The following is a 6681-nucleotide window of genomic DNA, read 5'->3' as shown; positions in this document are numbered from 1 at the left end:
AGAACTGTGGTTTTGCCGTTCCACGGGTCAAATCTCTGTATTATCCTGCTTTTTTGCATTTTTTGCAGTTACGAAAAACAGTAGTGTCTCCTGATTGTTCAGACACAAATATATCTGTTGAAAATAGTCTGGTGTAGGCCCGAGAAATATAAGTGTGGTTTTGCAGTTCCACGGGTCAAATCTCTGTATTATCCTGCTTTTTTGCATGTTTTGCCGTAAAGAAAAAGAGTAGTGTCTCTTGAATGTTCAGACACAAATATATCTGTTGAAAATAGTCTGGTGTATGCCAGATTACTAGAACTGTGGTTTTGCAGTTCCACGGGTCAAATCTCTGTATTATTCTGCATTTTGGCATTTTTTGCCGTAAAGAAAAACAGTAGTGTCTCCTGATTGTTCAGACACAAATATATCTGTTGAAAATAGTCTTGTGTAGGCCCGAGAAATAAAAGTGTGGTTTTGCAGTTCCACGGGTCAAATCTCTGTATTATCCAGCTTTTTGTAATTTTTTGCCGTAAAGAAAAACAGTAGTGTCTCCTGGTTGTTCAGACACAACTATATCTGGTGAAAATAGTCTGGTGTAGGCCAGATTACTAGAACTGTGGTTTTTCAGATCCAAGCGTCAAATCTCGGTATTATCCTGCTTTTTGGCATTTTTTACCGTAAAAAAAAACAGTAGGGTCTCCTGATTGTTCAGACACAAATATATCTGTTGAAAATAGTTTGGTGTAGGCCAGATTACTAGAACTGTGGTTTTGCAGTTCCACGGGTCAAATCTCTGTATTATCCTGCTTTTTTGCATTTTTTGCCGTAAAGAAAAACAGTAGTGTCTCCTGATTGTTCAGACACAAATATATCTGTTGAAAATAGTCTGGTGTAGGCCAGATTACTAGAACTGTGGTTTTGCAGTTCCACGGGTCAAATCTCTGTATTATCCTGCTTTTTTGCATTTTTTGCCGTAAAGTAAAACAGTAGTGTTTCCTGATTGTTCAGTCCCAAATATATCTGTTGAAAATAGTCTGGTGTAGGCACGAGAAATATAAGTGTGGTTTTGCAGTTCCACAGGTCAAATCTCTGTATTATCCTGCTTTTTGTCATTTTTTGCCGTAAAGAAAAACAGTAATGTCTCCTGATTGTTCAGACACAAATATATCTGTTGAAAATAGTCTTGTGTAGGCCCGAGAAATAAAAGTGTGGTTTTGCAGTTCCACGGGTCAAATTTCTGTATTATCTAACTTTTTGGCATTTTTTGCCGTTAAGATAAACAGTAGTGTCTCCTGATTGTTCAGACACAAAGATATCTGTTGAAAATAGTCTGGTGTAGGCCCGAGAAATAAAAGTGTGGTTTTGCAGTTCCACGGGTCAAATTTCTGTACTATCCAACTTTTTGTCATTTTTTGCCGTTAAGAAAAAGAGTAGTGTCTCCTGATTGTTCAGACACAAAGTTATCTGTTGAAAATAGTCTGGTGTAGGCCCGAGAAATATAAGTGTGGTTTTGCAGTTCCACAGGTCAAATCTCTGTATTATCCTGCTTTTTTTGCATGTTTTGCCGTAAAGAAAAAGAGTAGTGTCTCTTGAATGTTCATACACAAATATATCTGTTGAAAATAGTCTGGTGTAGGCCCGAGAAATATAAGTGTGGTTTTGCAGTTGCACGGGTCAAATCTCTGTATTATCCTACTCTTTTGCATTTTTTGCCGTAAAGAAAAACAGTAGTGTCTCATGATTGTTCAGACACAAATATATCTGTTGAAAATAGTCTTGTGTTGGCCCGAGAAATAAAAGTGTGGTTTTGCAGTTCCACGGGTCAAATCTCTGTATTATCCTGCTTTTTGTCATTTTTTGCCGTAAAGAAAAACAGTAGTGTCTCCTGATTGTTCAGACACAAATATATCTGGAGAAAATAGTCTGGTGTAGGCCAGATTACTAGAACTGTGGTTTTTCGGATCCACGGGTTAAATCTCGGTATTTTCCTGCTTTTTGGCATTTTTTGCCGTAAAGAAAAACAGTAGGGTCTCCTGATTGTTCAGACACAAATTTATCTGTTGAAAATAGTCTGGTGTAGGCCAGATTACTAGAACTGTGGTTTTGCAGTTCCACGGGTCAAATCTCTGTATTATCCTGCTTTTTTGCATTTTTTGCCTTAAAGAAAAACAGTAGTGTCTCCTGATTGTTCAGACACAAATATATCTGTTGAAAATAGTCTGATGTAGGCCAGATTACTAGAACTGTGGTTTTGCAGTTCCACGGGTCAAATCTCTGTATTATCCTGCTTTTTTGCATTTTTTGCCGTAAAGAAAAACAGTAGTGTCTCCTGATTGTTCAGACACAAATATATCTGTTGAAAATAGTCTGGTGTAGGCCCGAGAAAAACAAGTGTGGTTTTGCAGTTCCACGGTCAAATCTCTGTATTATCCTGCTTTTTTGCATTTTTTGCCGTAAAGTAAAACAGTAGTGTTTCCTGATTGTTCAGACCCAAATATATCTGTTGAAAAAAGTCTGGTATAGGCACGAGAAATATAAGTGTGGTTTTGCAGTTCCACAGGTCAAATCTCTGTATTATCCTGCTTTTTGTCATTTTTTGCCATAAAGAAAAACAGTAATGTCTCCTGATTGTTCAGACACAAATATATCTGTTTAAAATAGTCTTGTGTAGGCCCGAGAAATAAAAGTGTGGTTTTGCAGTTCCACGGGTCAAATTTCTGTATTATCCAACTTTTTGTCATTTTTTGCCGTTATGAAAAACAGTAGTTTCTCCTGATTGTTCAGACACAAAGATATCTGTTGAAAATAGTCTGGTGTAGGCCCGAGAAATATAAGTGTGGTTTTGCAGTTCCACTGGTCAAATCTCTGTATTATCCTGCTTTTTTTGCATGTTTTGCCGTAAAGAAAAAGAGTAATGTCTCTTGAATGTTCAGACACAAATATATCTGTTGAAAATAGTCTGGTGTAGGCCCGAGAAATATAAGTGTGGTTTTGCAGTTGCACGGGTCAAATCTCTGTATTATCCTGCTTTTTGTCATTTTTTGCCATAAAGAAAAACAGTAATGTCTCCTGATTGTTCAGACACAAATATATCTGTTTAAAATAGTCTTGTGTAGGCCCGAGAAATAAAAGTGTGGTTTTGCAGTTCCACGGGTCAAATTTCTGTATTATCCAACTTTTTGTCATTTTTTGCCGTTATGAAAAACAGTAGTTTCTCCTGATTGTTCAGACACAAAGATATCTGTTGAAAATAGTCTGGTGTAGGCCCGAGAAATATAAGTGTGGTTTTGCAGTTGCACGGGTCAAATCTCTGTATTATCCTGCTCTTTTGCATTTTTTGCCGTAAAGAAAAACAGTAGTGTATCCTGATTGTTCAGACACAAATATATCTGTTGAAAATAGTCTTGTGTAGGACCGAGAAATAAAAGTGTGGTTTTTCAGTTCCAAGGGTCAAATCTCTGTATTATCCTGCTTTTTGTCATTTTTTACCGTAAAGAAAAACAGTAGTGTCTCCTGATTGTTCAGACACAAATATATCTGGTGAAAATAGTCTGGTGTAGGCCATATTACTAGAACTGTGGTTTTTCAGATCCACGGGTCAAATCTCGGTATTATCCTGCTTTTTGGCATTTTTTGCCGTAAAAAAAAACAGTAGTGTCTCCTGATTGTTCAGACACAAATATATCTGTTGAAAATAGTCTGGTGCAGGCCAGATTACTAGAACTGTGGTTTTGCAGTTCCACGGGTCAAATCTCTGTATTATCCTGCTTTTTTGCATTTTTTGCCGTAAAGTAAAACAGTAGTGTTTCCTGATTGTTCAGTCCCAAATATATCTGTTGAAAATAGTCTGGTGTAGGCACGAGAAATATAAGTGTGGTTTTGCAGTTCCACAGGTCAAATCTCTGTATTATCCTGCTTTTTGTCATTTTTTGCCGTAAAGAAAAACAGTAATGTCTCCTGATTGTTCAGACACAAATATATCTGTTGAAAATAGTCTTGTGTAGGCCCGAGAAATAAAAGTGTGGTTTTGCAGTTCCACGGGTCAAATTTCTGTATTATCCAACTTTTTGTCATTTTTTGCCGTTATGAAAAACAGTAGTTTCTCCTGATTGTTCAGACACAAAGATATCTGTTGAAAATAGTCTGGTGTAGGCCCGAGAAATATAAGTGTGGTTTTGCAGTTCCACGGGTCAAATCTCTGTATTATCCTGCTTTTTTTGCATGTTTTGCCGTAAAGAAAAAGAGTAGTGTCTCTTGAATGTTCAGACAAAAATATATCTGTTGAAAATAGTCTGGTGTAGGCCCGAGAAATATAAGTGTGGTTTTGCAGTTGCACGGGTCAAATCTCTGTATTATCCTACTCTTTTGCATTTTTTGCCGTAAAGAAAAACAGTAGTGTCTCATGATTGTTCAGACACAAATATATCTGTTGAAAATAGTCTTGTTTTGGCCCGAGAAATAAAAGTGTGGTTTTGCAGTTCCACGGGTCAAATCTCTGTATTATCCTGCTTTTTGTCATTTTTTGCCGTAAAGAAAAACAGTAGTGTCTCCTGATTGTTCTGACACAAATATATCTGGTGAAAATAGTCTGGTGTAGGCCAGATTACTAGAACTGTGGTTTTTCAGATCCACGGGTTAAATCTCGGTATTTTCCTGCTTTTTGGCATTTTTTGCCGTAAAGAAAAACAGTAGGGTCTCCTGATTGTTCAGACACAAATATATCTGTTGAAAATAGTCTGGTGTAGGCCAGATTACTAGAACTGTGGTTTTGCAGTTCCACGGGTCAAATCTCTGTATTATCCTGCTTTTTTGCATTTTTTGCCGTAAAGAAAAACAGTAGTGTCTCCTGATTGTTCAGACACAAATATATTTGTTGAAAATAGTCTGATGTAGGCCAGATTACTAGAACTGTGGTTTTGCAGTTCCACGGGTCAAATCTCTGTATTATCCTGCTTTTTTGCATTTTTTGCCGTAAACAAAAACAGTAGTGTCTCCTGATTGTTCAGACACAAATATATCTGTTGAAAATAGTCTGGTGTAGGCCCGAGAAAAACAAGTGTGGTTTTGCAGTTCCACGGTCAAATCTCTGTATTATCCTGCTTTTTTGCATTTTTTGCCGTAAAGTAAAACAAAAGTGTTTCCTGATTGTTCAGACCCAAATATATCTGTTGAAAAAAGTCTGGTATAGGCACAAGAAATATAAGTGTGGTTTTGCAGTTCCACGGGTCAAATCTCTGTATTATCCTGCTTTTTGTCATTTTTTGCCGTAAAGAAAAACAGTAATGTCTCCTGATTGTTCAGACACAAATATATCTGTTTAAAATAGTCTTGTGTAGGCCCGAGAAATAAAAGTGTGGTTTTGCAGTTCCACGGGTCAAATTTCTGTATTATCCAACTTTTTGTCATTTTTTGCCGTTATGAAAAACAGTAGTTCCTCCTGATTGTTCAGACACAAAGATATCTGTTGAAAATAGTCTGGTGTAGGCCCGAGAAATATAAGTGTGGTTTTGCAGTTCCACGGGTCAAATCTCTGTATTATCCTGCTTTTTTTGCATGTTTTGCCGTAAAGAAAAAGAGTAGTGTCTTTTGAATGTTCAGACACAAATATATCTGTTGAAAATAGTCTGGTGTAGGCCCGAGAAATATAAGTGTGGTTTTGCAGTTGCACGGGTCAAATCTCTGTATTATCCTGCTCTTTTGCATTTTTTGCCGTAAAGAAAAACAGTAGTGTATCCTGATTGTTCAGACACAAATATATCTGTTGAAAATAGTCTTGTGTAGGACCGAGAAATAAAAGTGTGGTTTTTCAGTTCCAAGGGTCAAATCTCTGTATTATCCTGCTTTTTGTCATTTTTTACCGTAAAGAAAAACAGTAGTGTCTCCTGATTGTTCAGACACAAATATATCTGGTGAAAATAGTCTGGTGTAGGCCAGATTACTAGAACTGTGGTTTTTCAGATCCACGGGTCAAATCTCGGTATTATCCTGCTTTTTGGCATTTTTTGCCGTAAAAAAAAACAGTAGGGTCTCCTGATTGTTCAGACACAAATATATCTGTTGAGAATAGTTTGGTGTAGGCCAGATTACTAGAACTGTGGTTTTGCAGTTCCACGGGTCAAATCTCTGTATTATCCTGCTTTTTTGCATTTTTTGCCGTAAAGAAATACAGTAGTGTCTCCTGATTGTTCAGACACAAATATATCTGTTGAAAATAGTGTGGTGTAGGCCAGATTACTAGAACTGTGGTTTTGCAGTTCCACGGGTCAAATCTCTGTATTATCCTGCTTTTTTGCATTTTTTGCCGTAAAGTAAAACAGTAGTGTTTCCTGATTGTTCAGTCCCAAATATATCTGTTGAAAATAGTCTGGTGTAGGCACGAGAAATATAAGTGTGGTTTTGCAGTTCCACGGGTCAAATCTCTGTATTATCCTGCTTTTTGTCATTTTTTGCCGTAAAGAAAAACAGTAATGTCTCCTGATTGTTCAGACACAAATATATCTGTTGAAAATAGTCTTGTGTAGGCCCGAGAAATAAAAGTGTGGTTTTGCAGTTCCACGGGTCAAATTTCTGTATTATCCAACTTTTTGGCATTTTTTGCCGTTAAGAAAAACAGTAGTGTCTCCTGATTGTTCAGACACAAAGATATCTGTTGAAAATAGTCTTGTGTAGGCCCGAGAAATAAAAGTGTGGTTTTGCAGT

This window comes from Phyllobates terribilis, unplaced genomic scaffold (genome assembly GCF_046119375.1).
Source record: "Phyllobates terribilis strain yellow unplaced genomic scaffold, ASM4611937v1 Scaffold_3__8_contigs__length_932513732, whole genome shotgun sequence".
Classification (NCBI taxonomy): Eukaryota; Metazoa; Chordata; class Amphibia; order Anura; family Dendrobatidae; genus Phyllobates; species Phyllobates terribilis.
The sequence above is the reverse complement of the archived record's forward strand: the minus strand, read 5'-3'. Positions refer to the sequence as shown.